A 17,539-nucleotide genomic window follows, 5' to 3' on the forward strand; every position below is an offset into this window, starting at 1 on the left:
AATGTGTGGTGGCTCCTCATTGGCTGAACTGTTATGGGGAAGAGGGGATTGGGGAGGAAAGCTTCTCTTCCTCCCGCTGTAATGGTAGAGTAGTATCCACATGCAAGGTGAAATCTATGTAGGGTCAAGTCCTAAAGTCAAGTCCATCTCTTCCTATTGGGGCTGCGATTAACTACTATTGGTGTGGTTGAAACCTCCTAATGCCACTTAATTGAGGTTTGCAATAATTACGTTTCACACCACCCATTCACCCCACTTCCCCACGCCTAGTTCTTTTTAGCTTTGTTTACTCTTCCCTTTTGCTTAAGTCTTGCGTGTTGCTTGCACACCTTGTGGTCAAAGCCTTCTTCCTGTTGCTATAATCGCCCCTCCCCCGCTTGCAATAACCCTTCCCCCTCTCTTGCAATAATGCTTTGAATACGGTCTCTTCTTCATTAAACCCAGATTTGATTTTTATTCCAGTCTTGTGAGTAATTTCTCTTGGTATTGCCTACCTTGTGACATCCTGAACATACGGGTTTTATGTTTTATGGTTTACCTTGAGTTAATGTTCAGGATAGAGTGATACGACAGTACATGAAGCAGACTGTGGTGTCCCAGCGAAAGTCATCGTAGAACAGCTGGCTCCCAGCCAATTCAGCAGGCGCATGAGGCAGTCCAATTGAGACATGAAGAGCTAACTGCCCAGTGGAGCTCAGAGGAAACTGCTAACCCGTAGACCGAAGAACTCAGTAAGTGATATTTTTTAAGCCTCTAAGTTTATGGGCATTTGATAAGTAGCCATAGATTAATGATACAGTGAACACGTGAAGGAAAGAATGAGCAAAGGAACAATGTCACTCTGGAGATTTTGTTCCTTCCTGAGTAGGAGGAAGGCAAACCAGGACTTCCGAAGTAGATTGCTACTGGGGCTTCCGATCTGAGATGATAAATAGTATATGAGCTGATGAGGATAAAAATACGATTTTGAGTGTATTTTTGAAACTTTAGTTGCTATGGGGGTGTTTGGAAGTGTATAAAATTTATCACCCACCAAAAATATGGAGTCGTGATACTAAGAGGGTATTAGTGAGTTCTGTGTGAGTCATGCATTCACCTTGGACTAGAAAATATCTTCATGATGTTGTGAAAAGTCAGAATCACAGGGGAAGTTGGATTAGTCTTTAAGGCATCTTTAAAATATGACAGCATCTTAATTCAATATCCATTTAGCAAAAATATATGTACCTTGCCCTTTATATACTAGGCACTTTGCCAGATGCTAGGAATAGATCAGAATAGTCATTACAATTAAGAACCTGACAATCTTGTTGAAAGATATTGATAATTGCAATGTCAAGAACAATGACAGCAGTAAGGGATTTACTGCCTGTGTAACTAAATACTTGGGGTTGGTGCTAATATCAGATATGGCTGGATTCAGGGCTGAAATGATGTGGTCAGAACTTCATCTCTCCACGTGTTAATACTGCTTTCCTCTGTGTCGGACTCATTCTTGGTTTCCACATGGTAACAAGATGGTACCATTATGGTGGCAACAGTTTCAGTCCCTATGACCTAGTTAGCTTCATATCCAATAAAAAACCAAAACAAAACAAAAAAAAAAACCCTCTCCTTTCTAGGTGTCTCAGCAAAAGCTCCTCTTTCTTGAATAATTTGTCCATTCCTAAACCAATCATTCTGGTTGGAGGTGTGGGTAAGGCCCTAAGCATGTGATTCACTGATTGGTTTAAGTCTGGATTATATGTTAAATTTGGAGTTTTGGGGTTTGGTTCTTTCCAGAACCACATGGACTGAAAATGAGAAATGAGAAAGGGCACAGCTCTCCATGTGTCACCAGAGGTAAGGTAAATAGGTGGTGGTATTCAAAATGCAGGGGCGCCTGGGTGGCGCAGTCGGTTAAGCGTCCGACTTCAGCCAGGTCACGATCTCGCGGTCCGTGAGTTCGAGCCCCGCGTCGGGCTCTGGGCTGATGGCTCGGAGCCTGGAGCCTGTTTCCGATTCTGTGTCTCCCTCTCTCTGCCCCTCCCCCGTTCATGCTCTGTCTCTCTCTGTCCCAAAAATAAATAAACATTTAAAAAAAAAATTAAAAAAAAAAAAAAAAAAAAACCAAAATGCAATCACTGGGGCGCCTGGGTAGCTCAGGCCATTAAGCATCTAACTCTTGATCTCAGCTCAGGTCATGATCCCACCATTTGTGAGTTCAAGCCCCCAGTCCCTCATTGGACTCTGCCTTTACAGCACAGAGCCTGCTTGGGATTCTCTCTCTACCTCTCTCTGTGCCCCTCCTGGGCTCACACGCGCGCGCGCGCACACACACACACACACACACAAACACACACACACTCTGTCTCTCTCTGTCTCTCTCTTGAAATAAACATTAAATTTTTTTTAAAAACCACAATTACTATAGATTACAGAGGGCCTATGTTTTGTCATTCTTATTTACTGCAAAAATTTACCCACAGTTTATGATTTACCTTTTTATGTTGACCTTTTTCTTTCTTTCTTTCATTCTTTTTTTTTTTTTTTGACAAGCGGGAGTTGCATTTTTATTGTTCTTATTGTTAAATATGTCTATGTTTTTTGTTCTCAGTGATTAGTTCTGGACCTTTAGCCAAACTCTTAATAATTCTCACCACACTATTGATTATGCTTTCTTTCCTCATGGGGAAAAAAAATGGAAACAACCTGTGAGTTGAAAGGAAAGAAAAGTGCTTCTCTATCCTCAAGGTCTTCCAGCTAGATGAAAAACTGTTAAATTTACATGAGACTGATTAACAGGAAAAAAAACCCCCAAGTTTTATTATGTGCACACAGAGGCCACATAATGAAATGGAGACCCCAAGGAATTACCAAGGCAGCAGTTTTTATACTTCTCAGCCAAAGAAACAATAAATCTGTGAGGAATTGACAGGATTAAAAAAAACTTAATTTGGGGAGTTTCAGTTAAGGAATTCTAAACAGAATTTGGGCTGGGGTAGTAAATTAGTAAAAAGTAAGAAGAGTTGGGGCACCTGTCTGGCATGTGACTCTTGATCTCAGGGTTGTAAGTTCAAGCCCCCACATTAGGCATAGAGATTACTTTAAAATAAAATCTTTAAATAAAACTTCTAAAAACAAAGTAACAAGAGTTATTTATACAACCTTCTGAGCTCTAAATTTCTCATCTCTGGTGAGAAGGATGTCTCTTTACCTCCTGGTACAGGGAGGGTAACTTTCACATGGGAAATTCATTTCCTGCCTTCAGAAGGATGAAGGGTCTGAGTGTCCTTTTTGTATAAGTCATCTCTTAAGTGACTTTTATTTAAAATGATCAATATGCCAAAGTGGCATATGTTAGGGTAGTCTTCCCTTGATCTGTACAGAGTCTTAATGTTATTCTCAAGAAAGTCTCATCAAGTACACCATTAAAACAAGAACATGTAATCTTGCATAGTTTCTGTGAATAAAATCTCAGTTACAATTGTAGCAGCTACTGTTAAAAATGGTTCCTAGCTACCTGTATTAGTTTGTGAGTGCTACTATAACAAAATACTATAGACTAGGTGGCTTAAATTTTGTCTTAATGTTTATTTTTGAGAGAGAGAGAGAGAGGGAGAGAGAGAGAGAGACAGAGTGCAAGCAGGAGAGAGGCAGAGAGGGACACAGGCTCCACGCTCCGAGCTGTGAGCACAGACCCGGATGCAGGACTTGAACTCTCAAGCCATGAAATCATGACCTGAGCCAAAGTTGGACGCTTAACCAACCAAGCCACCCAGGCGCCCCCCCCCCCCAGACTAGGTGGCTTAAACAACAGGTATTTATTTTCGCATGGTTCTAGGAGTTGGAAGTTTGAGATCAGGATGTTGACTGGATTGGTTTCTCCTCAGGTCTACCTTCTTGGCTTCCAGATGGTCACCTTCTTGCTGTGTCCTCACATGCTCCTTCCTCTGTACATGCTCCTGGCATCTCTCTGTTGTCCACATTTCTCTACTTACAAGTACACTGGTCAGATTGAATTACAGCTTACCTTAAAGGCCTTAATTTGAATTTAGTCACCTCTATAAAGACCCTATCTCCAAATGTAGTTGCATTCTGAAGGATTAGGGGTTAGGACTTCAACATATGAATGGTAGGGGATACAATTTAGCCCATAACACCACCTTTCTAACTTTATATCCCCCCGCACCGACATACTGTTTTAGCACACTGTTTTTTTTTTTTTTTTGAGTTTCCACTATTAAGCGTTCCCCCTACAAAGGGCCTTTGCACACGCTGTGATAATTTCTGCCTAGAATGATCTTCCCTGGCTGTTCCCTGGCCCACTTCCTTTTTTCATTCAGGTCTCTGATCAAATATTAGTTTCATTAGAGATGGTTTTGACCAATTTAATCAAAACATCATTTCCATCAGTCAACAGTGTTTCACAGAATTTATCTACTGATGTAATATATTTATTAGCACATAAAGCTTATGAAGAAGGAAGCTTGTGTAACTACCGTGTCTCCAGAACTTGATACAGTGGGTAATACACAGCAAGTATCTAATAAATGTTTGTTGAATGAATAAATGTTATTCCTGAAGAACAGAGAAAGACTGACACTGAATTTTCTACAGATTAGTAATTAAGTTATGATTGGATATCATCTGCTAATCTTATGTCTCTTAGGAACCAAAAGTTATTATTATTATTTTAATTTTACTTCCATTTATTAAGTAATTTCAATCCCCAACTTGGAGCTCGAACTCACAACCCCAAGATCAAAAGTCACATGCCCTGCTGAGTGAGCCATCCAGGCACCCGCACCCCTGGAACCAAAAATTATTTAAAAAACAAAAAAGTTGAACTATTTGGTAGGAAACGTATAATAATAGAATAACAAATGAATGAAAATGAAGATAATTAGATGGAGGAGCTCTACTTGAAAGTAAAAAATGAAGGAGAATATAAATATATAGATAATACTATAAATATATAAATTGTAGATATATATAACAACATGTAAACTACATATGTATATGTATATAGATAAGAGGTAGAGTGAAGAAAAATAAAAGTGCCAAAACCAATTAATTGAAATCGAGAAGGAAAGAAAAAGGAGGAACTATAAGGTGAAATAATATAATGAACTGTGATGATTAATTTCCCAGAATTAAAAAAACAAAACATTACTCAGTTTGAAGAGGCCCTTAGAGTGGCAAACAAAAGAGACAAGAATAAAGGACATGATCTCAGGTTTTAATAGTAGAAGAGAGTGAGGGCTGGAGGTGGGGAATGACACAGATATCAGAGTCTTACTCCAAAACCTGCAACCCTCTTCACTATAACTGAAATGTTCTAGTATACTTATTCCATAAAGTTTTGGAAAAGATTATGTCAGGCTCAATATGAACGCTCAGAAATCCTACCTATTACTTGATAATTATTATTTTATATATATATAATTTTTTAAGTTTATTTATTTTGAGAGAGCGTGCACACACACACACACACACACACACACACACACACACACACACACGTGGGGGAGGGACAGAGAGAGACAGACTCCCAAGCAGGTTCTGCACTGTCAGTGCAGATCCTCAAACTCAGGAACCATGAGATCATGACCTGAACGGATGTCGGCTGCTTAACTGACTGAGCCACTGAGGCACCCCTTATTCTTTTATATTTAAAACTTTATTTGGAATATATATTTTTTTTGCATGGCACAAACCGGGGGTTTAATTTACAATTTTTCTAAATGAACAATGTTTCCAGCACTATTTATTGAATAATGATAGCACTGCCTCTTTGTGTAATATTTGTATGTCTTGTTATTTTTTTAATTAATTAATTTATTGTTTAATTTACATCCAAGTTAGTTAGCATATGGTGCAACAATGATTTCAGGAGTAGATTCCTTAGTGCTTCTTACCCATTTAGCCTATCCAATCCCCCCCAACCCCTCCAGCAACCCTCTGTTTGTTCTCCATATTTTATGTCTTGTTATTTTTATTTTTTTCAGCACTTGCTAGAATTGAAGACCATGATGAAATTCTGGTGAATTAGCCAGAGTAATTTGCACTAGTTGCAATGTCTCTTCCTGGCTCAGTGCAGACTTTGGGAGTGATTCCAATCTTGCTCCTTTGGGTGGTTCTTACCCAATCTCAGGCATTTTCCTCACGTACAGGCATGAATCAGTATTCAGTTGAAGACTTAAAGAAGATATTCTTTCTTTATTTTTTTAAGAGATTTTTAAATTTATTTTTATTTTAGAGAGAGAGCATGTAAGAGGGGAAGAGGGGCCGAGGAGGGAGAGAGAGAGAGAGAGAGAGAGAGAGAGAGAGAGAATATCCCAAGCAGGCTCCACACTCAGCCTGAAGTCTGATGCAGGGCTCGATCCCATGACCCTAGGATCATGACCTGAGTGGAAATCAAGAGTTGGCCGCTAAATGGACTGAGCCACCCTAAGATACTTTTTAGATCTTTTCATATAGTTTTTTCCTTTCTGCAGCACTGCCCTGAAAACTCTAGCCACTGGATTCTCAGCCACTCCAACTCCCACTTACGTTTCCTCAACTGAGAACCACCCTCTGGTGCTGCCTGGGTCCTCTCTCTGTAGAGTGGACTGGAGATGTTCTTCAGGCAGTAAGCTGGGATAATTTTAGGGTTCACCTCATTTATTTCCCATTTCTTGGGGACCACTGCTCTATGCTACTCAATATCCAATGTCTAAAAGCATTGTTTTAGGGGCACCTGGGTGGCTCAGTTGGGTGAGTGTCTGACTTCAGCTCAGGTCATGATTTGATGGTTCGTGAGTTTGAGCCCTGCATTGGGCTCTCTGCTGTTGGCATGGAGCCTACTTCAGACCCTCTGCTCCCTCCCTCTCTGCACCTCCCCCACTCATGTTCCCTCGCTCTTAAAAATAAAAAAATAAACATTAAAAAAAATGAAAGCAGGGGTGCCTGGGTGGCTCAGTCAGTTAAGTGTCCGACTTTGGCTCAGGTCATGATCTCGCGGTCCGTGGGTTCGAGCCCCGCGTCGGGTTCTGTGCTGACAGCTCAGAGCCTGGAGCCTGTTTCAGATTCTGTGTCTCCCTCTTTCTCTGACCCTTCCCTGTTCATGCTCTCTCTCTCTCTCTCTCTCTCTCTCTCTGTCTCAAAAATAAATAAACGTTAAAAAAAATTAAAAAATAAAAATAAAAATAATTTAAAAATGAAAGCATTGTCTCACACAGTGAGCCTAGTTTTTTAGTGGTTTGATGTGAGAGGGTAAATTTAGTCCATGTTACTCCATATTGGTCAGAAGTGGAAGTCCCTTGGATTCTTTTCTTTTATTTAAGTTTATGTATTTATTTTGAGAGAGAGAGCACACATGCAGGGGAGAAGCAGAGAGAGGGAGAGAGAGAGAATCCCAAGCAGACTCTGTGCTGTCAGTGCAGAGCCTGACCTGGGGCTGTATCCATGACCTGAGCCGAAATCAAGAGTCAGACACCTAACCAACTAAGACACCCAAGCGCCCCAATTGGAGTTCATTCTTTTTTTAAGTTTTTTACATTTATTTATTTTCGAGAGAGAGAGAGAGAGAGAGAGAGAGAGAGAGAGAGAGAGAAAGAGCACAAGTGGGGAGGGGCAGAGAGAGAAAGAGACAGAGAATCCAAAGCAGTCTCCAGGCTCTGAGCTGTCAGCACAGAGCCGACGCGGGGCTCAAACTCACAAACTGTGCGATCATGACCTGAGCTGAAGGTGGACGCCTAACTGACTGAGCCACCCAAGCGCCCCTGGAGTTCACTCTTAAGCCAACTTTTTTGGGGAATGTGTAGGGTGGTAGGTTGTGTTCCCTAGAAGCAGAGCCTGAGATGGGAATTCTTATGAAAATGATTTAATGAGGGTTTTCTCTCAGGAGAAGGGGAGGGAGGGAAGCAGGATAGGGTAGGGGAAGAAAACAAGGTGAGAATGAGGTTTCAGCTGGCAACTCATTTCAGTCTAGTTTTCTGGGGAGCCAAGGAGCACCATGTACACTGCAAGGTCGGTCCCTGGAGGCTGGAGTTTTGTTCAGCTTGTGTCAGTGATTGGCTATTGGCTCCGGGTGTGGGAGATGGGTGGAAGGATAGAAGCCAGTTGGGAAGGTGGCTCCCAGCTGCAGCAGGGCACCCTCCAGAAAACAAGGCTGTGTTGTGAGCCATTCGCAGCCAATACTCAACAGCCAGGTGACCTGGCCGGGTAAAATGAATTGGGTTGGGCACCATCAGTATCCACTACAGGTAGTAAGCATTTCAAGCACTTTTATGTCTGAAAATATCTTTGTTTTGCCCTCACACTTGACTCATACTTTGGTTTTAGAATTTTAGGCTTAAAATGGTTTTCCCTCAGAACTTGGTAGGCATTTTTTTCTAATAGCATCTAGTGTTGCTTACAACACATCTGTCTTAGCCGGCTTGGGCTACCACAACTCATTGCCATAGACTGGGTGGCTTAAACAACATTTACTTCTCTGAGCTCTGAAGGCTGGGAAGTCCGAGATCAAGGTACTTGTAGATTTAGTATCTGGTGAAAGCCCACTTCATGGTTTGTGGATGGCTGTCTTCTCCTTGTATCTTCATATGACAGTGAGGAGGGAGAGAGAGGCAGTAAGCTCTTTTGTCTCTTGTAAGGGCACTAATTCCATTTGTGAGGGCTGACCTAATCACCTCCCCAAATCTGCCTCCTAATATCATCACACTGGGGGTTAGGAATTCAACATAAGAACTTTGGAAGGACACAAGCATTCAGTCCATAGCAACATCCAATGTCAATCTGATTCTCATTATTTTAAAATTTATTTATGTAAGTAATCTCTACAGCCAACATGGGGCTTGAACTCATGACTCTGAGGTCAAGAGTCACATGCTCCTTGGATAGAGCCACATAGGCACCCCTGATTCTCATTATTTTAAAGTAATACTTATCTTCGTATATATTGACAATAATTTGGTATTTTCTTGGGGCGCCTAGCTGGCTCAGCCAGTAGAGCAGGTGACTCTTGATCTTGTGGTTGTGAGTTTGAGCCCCACTTAGGGTACAGAGATAACTTAAAAATAAAATCTTTAAAAAAAAAAAAGAGGAAAAAATTTAGTACTTTCTTTCTATCCTTGATGATTTGAAATTTCACTGGTAAAATATTTTTTTAATATTCTTGTTTGGCACTTGTTAGGTAGTCTGATCTTACTGTCTCAATACTGATCTGTCATGAATAATATTATAATGATTGGGAATTTTTTATTCTGATCTGGGAATTTTTCTTTAACATTTGTCTATTTTTTCCCTTTAGTTATCCATAATCTATTCCTTAAACCTCTGAAAATTCATTTCATTTTTTAAAAATTTAAATTCATGTTAGCTAACACATTATTTTGTTTTTTAAATTTTCGTGTATTTATTTTTATTTTTCAAAAAATTTTTAATGTTTATTTTTGAAAGAGAGAGAGAGAGAATGGGAGCAGACAGGGAGGGGCAGAGAGAGAGATCCACACACACAGAGAATTCAAAGAAGGCTCCAGCACAGAGCCCCTCACAGGGCTCGAACCCATGAACTGTGAGATCACGACCTGAGCTGAAGTCAGACACTTAACTGACTGAACCACCCAGGCGCCCCTATTTTTATTTTTATTTTTTTAATGTTTATTGTTTTTTGAGAGAGAGAGACAGAGCCCAAGCAGGGGAGGAGCAAAGAGAGGGGGAGACACAGAATCCCAAGCAGGCTCCAGGCTCTGAGCTGTCAACACAGAAGGGCTCGATCTCACCAACTGTGAGATCATGACCTGAGCCGAAGTCAGATGTTTAACCAACGGAACCACCCAAGAGCCCGTATTTTTTTTTTTTTTAATTGATAGGCTTCATTATTTAGAGCAGTTTTAGATTTAAAGACACAAAGAGCAGAGAGGACAGAGAACTTCCCTATCTCCCCCGCTCCACCCCCACCAACAGTTTCTCCTATTATTAACATACTGCATTAGTGTGGTACATTTGTTATAATGGATGAATGGAATATTAACACACTAGTATTAACTAAAGCCTATAGTTTACATTAGGGCTCAATCTTAGTGTTGTACAGTTCTGTGGGTTTTGATATAGGTATAATGCTATGTGTCAACCATTATAGTATCACTTGGAATAGTTGCACTGGCCTGGAAGTCCCCTATGCTCCACCTATTTATCCCTCCTTCCCTCTTCCCTGAATTCCTGGAAATCACTGATATGTTTACTGTCTCTCCATTTTGCTTTTTCCCAAATGTCATATTGTTAGAATTATACAGTATGTAGCCTTTCAGACTGGCTTCTGTCACTTAGCAATAAGCTATCCCCTCAGGGTGTATGGATGTGGAAGGAAGCATGTAAAGCCGGGCACTTCCACAAGTGCTGGAGGAAGTAGGGCTTCATTCTTGAGGGTACTGGGCGAAGGCTGAATTTCCATCTTTCTCCTTCTTTCCACTACTCCCCTGTCCATTATGTGATTCCATGTTATCTAAGGGTTTATTCAGCCTTTCTCTCAACGGTATGCTTTACCTATAATAAGAGCCTGCTTATCTAGAGGATTCATTTTCTTTGAGAGATTTTCCTGGTCTTTAGGTTAGAGACAAATCTTATCACTGCTAGCCTTTTTAGGTATAGCTGAATGGGGGAGGGCTTAACCACAGAGGTCCTGGTTTTGATCTGATAAATGCATACATGTTCAAGGGGGGGGGGGGGTCGGTGCCCACCTGCCACTGGCATGTATTAGTTCTAGAATTACCATAGTTATTCAAGTAGGAGAGGAGGGAACAACCAAAGGAACCATAACTGATTTAATGAGCCATTTGTAGTTTTACTGTACCATCTGTATGTACTTAGACCAACTGTTCCACAGGTAGTCTTTTAATTAATTATCATAACTAGTGCTAGAAGGCTTCATCATGCTTGAGGCTCTATTGGGAAAAAAAGGCTTTGTTGCTCTCCAGTAACTTTAGCCTGAATATACTTTGGAAATGACCTTGCCTACTCTAGATTCTTCACTGGTCTATTATGATATACACATATATCATAAAATCTATATTATATATATGTATCTATCCTATCATAGTATAACTGCATATATTAGTTAATTACCATCTGCTATATACAGTATATACTTATGTACATATAGATACAAATATACATATATATTTGAGAAACTCCCCCAATTTTCTTGTTCACTATTGGTCTTCCATTCTGTTTTATGGTGCTGTTAAAAATTTATTCCTTTAGAGATCTCATTCATTTCCTTTTCAAGGCATTTTCAGAAAGAGAAGAGGTAAATGTGTGATCTCAGTCTGCCATCTTGAAGTAGCAATCACAAGTTTTTCGTTTTATCGTAAGTTCTACTTCTGTATTCATTTGTAGAGTAGAATAAGAGGAATAAATGACATGCTCGCTCAACAAACCAAATTTCAAAGCTCCCCGGATTTTTCTGTCTCACTTCTCAGGTGAAAGAATCTCTTAAAATATAAATATTCTCTAAGTATAAAAAAAAATCATGGAAAAAAATTCCTATCAAGGAAGCAGGTGCATTGTTCTGCCATGATATACAAAGAAATGTTCAGTAATGATGTCTAGAGTGGGTACTTAAATTTATCAGACAGTATAAATTTGTATTGATATGTTAAGTTAATCAATATTTAATAAGTGTACAAAATGAAGGCAACTGGTCCACTTAATGTCAGAAGCTGAGATGATTCACACAAGAAGAGGAACAGATTTTCTCAGTATTCTGTTTCTCTAAAGAGAACATTCAAAGAAATCATTATCTTATAAAGTGGTTCTTTGGAAGAAGCAAATTCTTACCTGTGTAGATAAGCCAGGTAGTACTTCATGTCACCTAATCAACCAAGAAGTATTCATTGAGCAATATGTGGTCTATACTGCATATAGTAGGCAGATTAAAGCCCTGCCAAAGATGTCCATGCCCTAATCCCTGGAACTGGGTCAATGTTATGTTACAAGGCATTGAGATTTTGCAGGTGGAATTTGCTGACTTTTAGAGAGATTATCCTGGATTATTTGGGTTGGTCCAGTTTAATCACATAAGCCCTTAAAATGCGGAGGAGGAAGGCAGAAGAGTCAGAGAGATACAGTGTGAGAAGGACTTGATCCACTGTTGCTGGTAAGAAAGGTAAGGGGCCATGTGCCAAGGAATGCAGGTGAATGGAAGCTGAGAATAGCTCTGAGGCGACAGCCAGGAAGGAAACAGGCCCAGGACCTCAGTCCTATGACCACATAAAATTCAATTCTGCCAACAACTCGAAGGAGCCTAGATGCAGATTATCCCCCAGAGCCTCCAGAAAGGAAAACGGCTCTGCTTGATTTCAGTCTTGTGAGACTTGGCAGTGAAATCGGCAAGCCTAAATTCTGTTGTTTTGAGCCGCTAAATTTGTGGTAATTTGTTATGGCAGCAAGGAAAAAGTAATACACTTCTACTGACACTGCAGCAGATACCAAGACTGAATTTGATTTTTAGTATGGGATTCAGCTTATAATGTCTTCAGACATATTATCAACATCGGTTACATCTTGGTACAAACCAAGTATTTGAGAATGATGTAGTAGCATACAATGAAGGAAGGAAGGAGGAAGAATGGTGTAGTTTTTACTTATGACTTTGGTTTAATGACTCAAAACTAATATATGCTCTTATATCAGTTGAACCATTGTCAGAGATCACCCAGATTCAGCAACCGTCGATTTTTGAACATAGGGTGGGGTGCCAGGATTTGGGCCAGCAGCTGTACTGCTGACTTAATTTTTCCCAACTGAAGGTGAGTTTCTACTGTCTCACAATAAATTGAAAAGTGCAAATACAGTTTATGAACTGGTGTGATGGTAGATGCCTGAGGCTGTGTGTGGGAGGGCTCAACAGGGTGAGAAAGAAATACCCGTTGTTATCTGAGTAAAACGAATTGAAAAGATAAGAATTACCATATGGACTCAGGAAATGAGAGGAGGAAACGTCAGGGGCGCCTGGGTGGCTCAGTCAGTTAAGCGTCTGACTTCATTCAGCTCAGGTCATGATCTCAAGGTTTGTAATGAGAGCTCTGACAGCTCAGAGCTTGGAGCCTGCTTTGGATTCTGTCTCCCTCCCTCTCTGCCCCTCCCCAACTTGCGCGTGGGCACGCGTGCGCTCTCTCTCTCTCTCTCTCTCTCTAAAATAAAAATAAATAAACATTAAAAAAAAAAAGAGGAAACATGTCAGAAGTAATCCTTGTTGGGGCGCCTGGGTGGCTCAGCTGGTTAAGCGCCTGACTCTTGATTTCGGCCCAGGTCATGATCTCATGGTTTGTGAGATAGAGCCCCAAACTGGGCTCTGCGCTGACAGCAAGGAGCCTGCCTGGGATTCTCTCTCTCTCCGTGCTTCCCCTCTTTCTGCGCCTTCCTTACTCGATCTCTCTTTCCTAGCTCTCTCAAAAAAAAAAAAAAAAAAAAAAAGGAATCCTTGTTTTATTTGACATCACCTTCAAGGGTTAATAGGCTTCCCAAAGTAACTTCTCTTGCAACCTGATATAAATCCAATTATAATTATATTATAACCAAATACTATTCACTCTTCATTGTAGGTTGTTTACATAAGTTCACACTTCAGTGCTTCTTTAGCATTCCCAGTTTCTTAACAGAATTTAGTGGCTGATAGGAGTGAGCATTGCAGGAGGAGTCACACATGGTATGACTCACCCGCTATTACAGTGGAATGCCCAGGGCACTAGGCAGGAAGAAATATCACACACTAGGAAGGAGTTTTGTTGCAAATTACAGTGAACAGGTTACTGTTTTAAACATTTCTTCATTCTAGCTATATACACTTTCCCAGATTGTTTAGTTATGCCACATTGCATGCATGGGTGGTCAAATCCATGGAGCAAAAGATTTGCGAGGTTATCTGTTTCCATTTTCAACAGGAGGTGTTTTTTTTTTTCTTTTATCCTTTATTACTTGTTCTCCACCTAATGATGACACCACTTGTTCTCCTTTGAATTCATTAGATATCAGTTTGTTTTGGTTTATTACATTCAAGTGCATCTAAACCTGCCCACATATTCATAAAATATGTACATATTGCTATATACAGAATGAGCAAATGTTTTTCTAGTCAATGTTGTTTTCTCCCAGTCTTGGCATTTTTTTTTTTGAAACTGACTAAACCTATTTGGTAACTTGCATTTACATTCACAGCTCCACCTATAATCTTTCATTGTTACAATATGTCTGATTGGCCTATTTTACAACTGCTTTGACTAAAATTGCCAGCAGTAGCTTGCCAAAGGAGTGCCTTAATAAAGGAAATTAACTTCTTTTAATACGATGACTGACTTACCAAGGTATTAGCACTATTCATTTACCTTCTTTGAACAGTGCTTGTAATTTTACATGGGAACACTGGGAGAAAAGAATAAAAGCTAACAATGCAATTCTAGCAATGAAATCAGTGTGATAGACATTTTTAGAAAGGAGATTGTCTGCAAACAGTAACTCTTGAGAAATTATAGTTCTCCATAGGTAACCGTCGACCTCTGGTTTTTAATGTATAAGTTGGAGCTTTTCATTTTACCAGTAGCTTGTAGATTATTTTCTTCCAGATGCATTATCATACTATTGGATTACAGGAACTTTTCTATTTCTTTCCTGTCCATTCACACTGACAAAAAAAATATATTTCTCCTTCCCCACCAACTTTAGCTTTTTATTTTTTTAATTTATTTTTATTTTTTTATGTTTATTTATTTTTGAAGGAGAGAGAGACAGAGCGTGAGAGGGGGAGGAGCAGTCAGAGAGGGAGACACAGAATCCGAAGCAGGCTCCAGGCTCCGAGCTGTCAGCACAGAGCCCGACGCGGGGCTTGAACTCATGGACCGTGAGATCATGACCTGAGCCAAAGTCGGATGCTCAACCGACTGAGCCACCCAGGTGCCCCAACTTTAGCTTTTTAATACCGTGTTTATTTCACATTTTTTTTTAAACAGGGTAACACCATTAAATTAAAAAAAAAAACTTAACAGGACGCTATTATTCATTTAGAGATTTGGTTGGACAGCAAATAGGGCTAACAAGTAGGAAAGTCTTCAGGTGACTCAGGCAGGTAAAGCTTTTTAGAAAGGATCTTTTTGAGAAATTGGTTACCAAAGGGTAGGACAAGCTGGAGGTAGAAACCAGCTGCCTATTTCCCTATCATATTTGTATAAGTCACTTTACAAATGTGTCTGGGAAGTTCAATCTTCTTGGTAATTCCATTCCATCGAAACTCCATTAGATTTTACTTCAGTAACGGTATTTTCATAAAAGACTTTGGATTTTGTCTTGTCATTTTTGACAATATTAATATTAATATTTAACAACACGACGGAATTCTTTCAATTATTAAGGGCTTAGTTTTTATTTTACATTTACTTTCATTTATCATATAATTTTTTGTCTTCTATTTGTTTCTTTTCCTGAGTTGTCTGACTTCCGTGTGTGTGTGTGTGTGTGTGTGTGTGTGTGTGTGTGTGTTTTGCCATGCTTCCTCTTTTCTCTTCTGCTTTTCCAGAACAACTTGCCAGTGGAAACTACTAAGGACTGTGTACTTTCAGAATAGTCTGCATACATTTAACTGATATAAAGGGGAAATTCTATTGCATGACATCCTCCCTCCCCTCAGCTTCCTTTTGCACATTTAGATTTTACTGAAGCTAGGTTCCAAAGAGGTAATACTAAGCACGGATGATTTCTTCCTAGGAGACTTCTCAGTTGGGATCATACCACTTTTGTTCTCTCAGTAAGTAAGCTACCTGGAAGGAAGAAACCATTTTACATACTTCTTACATTCCCTACAATATCAATCACAGTGTTTCTCAAGGGATTCGGTTTACCGGGGTGCTGGTAATAATGCATATTCATAGGCCTTACCCCAGACCTACAGTCAGAACCTCAGGAACCTGCAATTTTTAGTTTTCATGCCCTAAACTTTCTCCTGTGCCTTCACCTGAATTTTTGGTCACTGCCTGGATATGCTGACTTGAATATATTTTCGTCTTACTTCCTCAACACAAACTAAAGCATTTACTGGCCATCTCCGATGCTGTCATCATGTTATTATCCCTGGACACATCTTTGGAATCATTCCTCTTTGTATTCCATCATTTTTTACTTAATCAATTTATTGGCCTTTGTGCCAAGCACTGGAAAAGACAGTGATGAACAAGACCATGGGTTATGCCCTCAGGGATCTAAAGATTCTTTTACAGAGAGTAACTTAATCCTACAGTTTTTCCTTTTCTTTTCTTTTTTTTCTCAGAATACTCCCTTATTTTCCTTGTCAGCACCTTAATCTACAATCTCATCACTTATGTTTGGACGCCATCATTTTTTCCTAATTAGTTTCTTTGCTCCTAATCTCCCACCTCTTCTGAAAGATTAATGTGCTGAAAACTTAATCTTCAAAGCAACACCTTGAATATATTTAACCCCCTTGTAATGCTTTCATTGTTTCCGAGTGCTTATAGGTTAGTTTCCAAAGTGGGCCTCAGATGAACTTCTGAATAATCATTCCCCCCAATGAAATAGATGTCTGAATTTGATGTAAGCAGTTTTACTTATTTATTTTCTGGGCTCATGGCTTTACACTTTCTGACTGAGCAAGTCATACTTTTCTCTTAAAGGCCTATCAGCCCCACCCCCCAACATGGCTGGCCCTTAGCATTTACGTTTGTTTCTGCTCAAACTGTTATTCTCTGCTTTACTCATCGAGCATTTAGTATGTGCTCTTTGGTAACATTACTTAGCTTCCCCCCGCCCCAACTCTCCCAGACCCTCCCCTCCAACATTACTTATCTTTTTATGTATTTTTCTAATTCTTCAATTATTCCTTAAGCTTCCTGAATGCAGGGACAATGTTTTATATGCTTTTTATCTCTTCCTTGCCTAGTCCAGGCCAATGTGTAGAAAATATTCAACAAATATTCATCAGATTCTTTACATTCTTCTTTTATGCATTCATTTGTAAGAACCAATACAGTCCTTTCTTTAATGGAGCTTACAATTTAGTTGGAAAAACTAAAGCACACTTTAAGCAAATAATGAAACTAAAAATGGGATCAACTGCTTTACTTATTTGTTAGTCAAGAAATATTTTGGGGCGCCTGGGTGGCTCAGTCAGTTGAGCGTCTGACTTCGGCTCAGGTCATGATCCCAAGTCTGTGAGTTCTTTTTCTTTTTTTTTAACTGTATTTATTTTTGAGACAGAGAGAGACAGAGCATGAATGGGGGAGGGGCAGAGGGAGAGGGAGACACAGAATCGGAAGCAGGCTCCAGGCTCTGAGCCATCGGCCCAGAGCCCGATGTGGGGCTCGAACTCACGGAGCGCGAGATCATGACCTGAGCTGAAGTGGGACGCTTAACCGACTGAGCCACCCACCCAGGTGCCCCCACAGTCTGTGAGTTCAAGCCCGGCATTGGGCTCTGTGCTGACAACTCAGAGCCTGGAGCCTGCTTCCCGATTCTGTGTCTCCCTCTCTCTCTGCCCCTCCCCCACTAATGCTCTGTCTCTCTGTCAAAA

Source organism: Herpailurus yagouaroundi, unplaced genomic scaffold, assembly GCF_014898765.1.
Source record: "Herpailurus yagouaroundi ecotype Mexico unplaced genomic scaffold, PumYag 195, whole genome shotgun sequence".
In the NCBI taxonomy this organism is placed as follows: domain Eukaryota; kingdom Metazoa; phylum Chordata; class Mammalia; order Carnivora; family Felidae; genus Herpailurus; species Herpailurus yagouaroundi.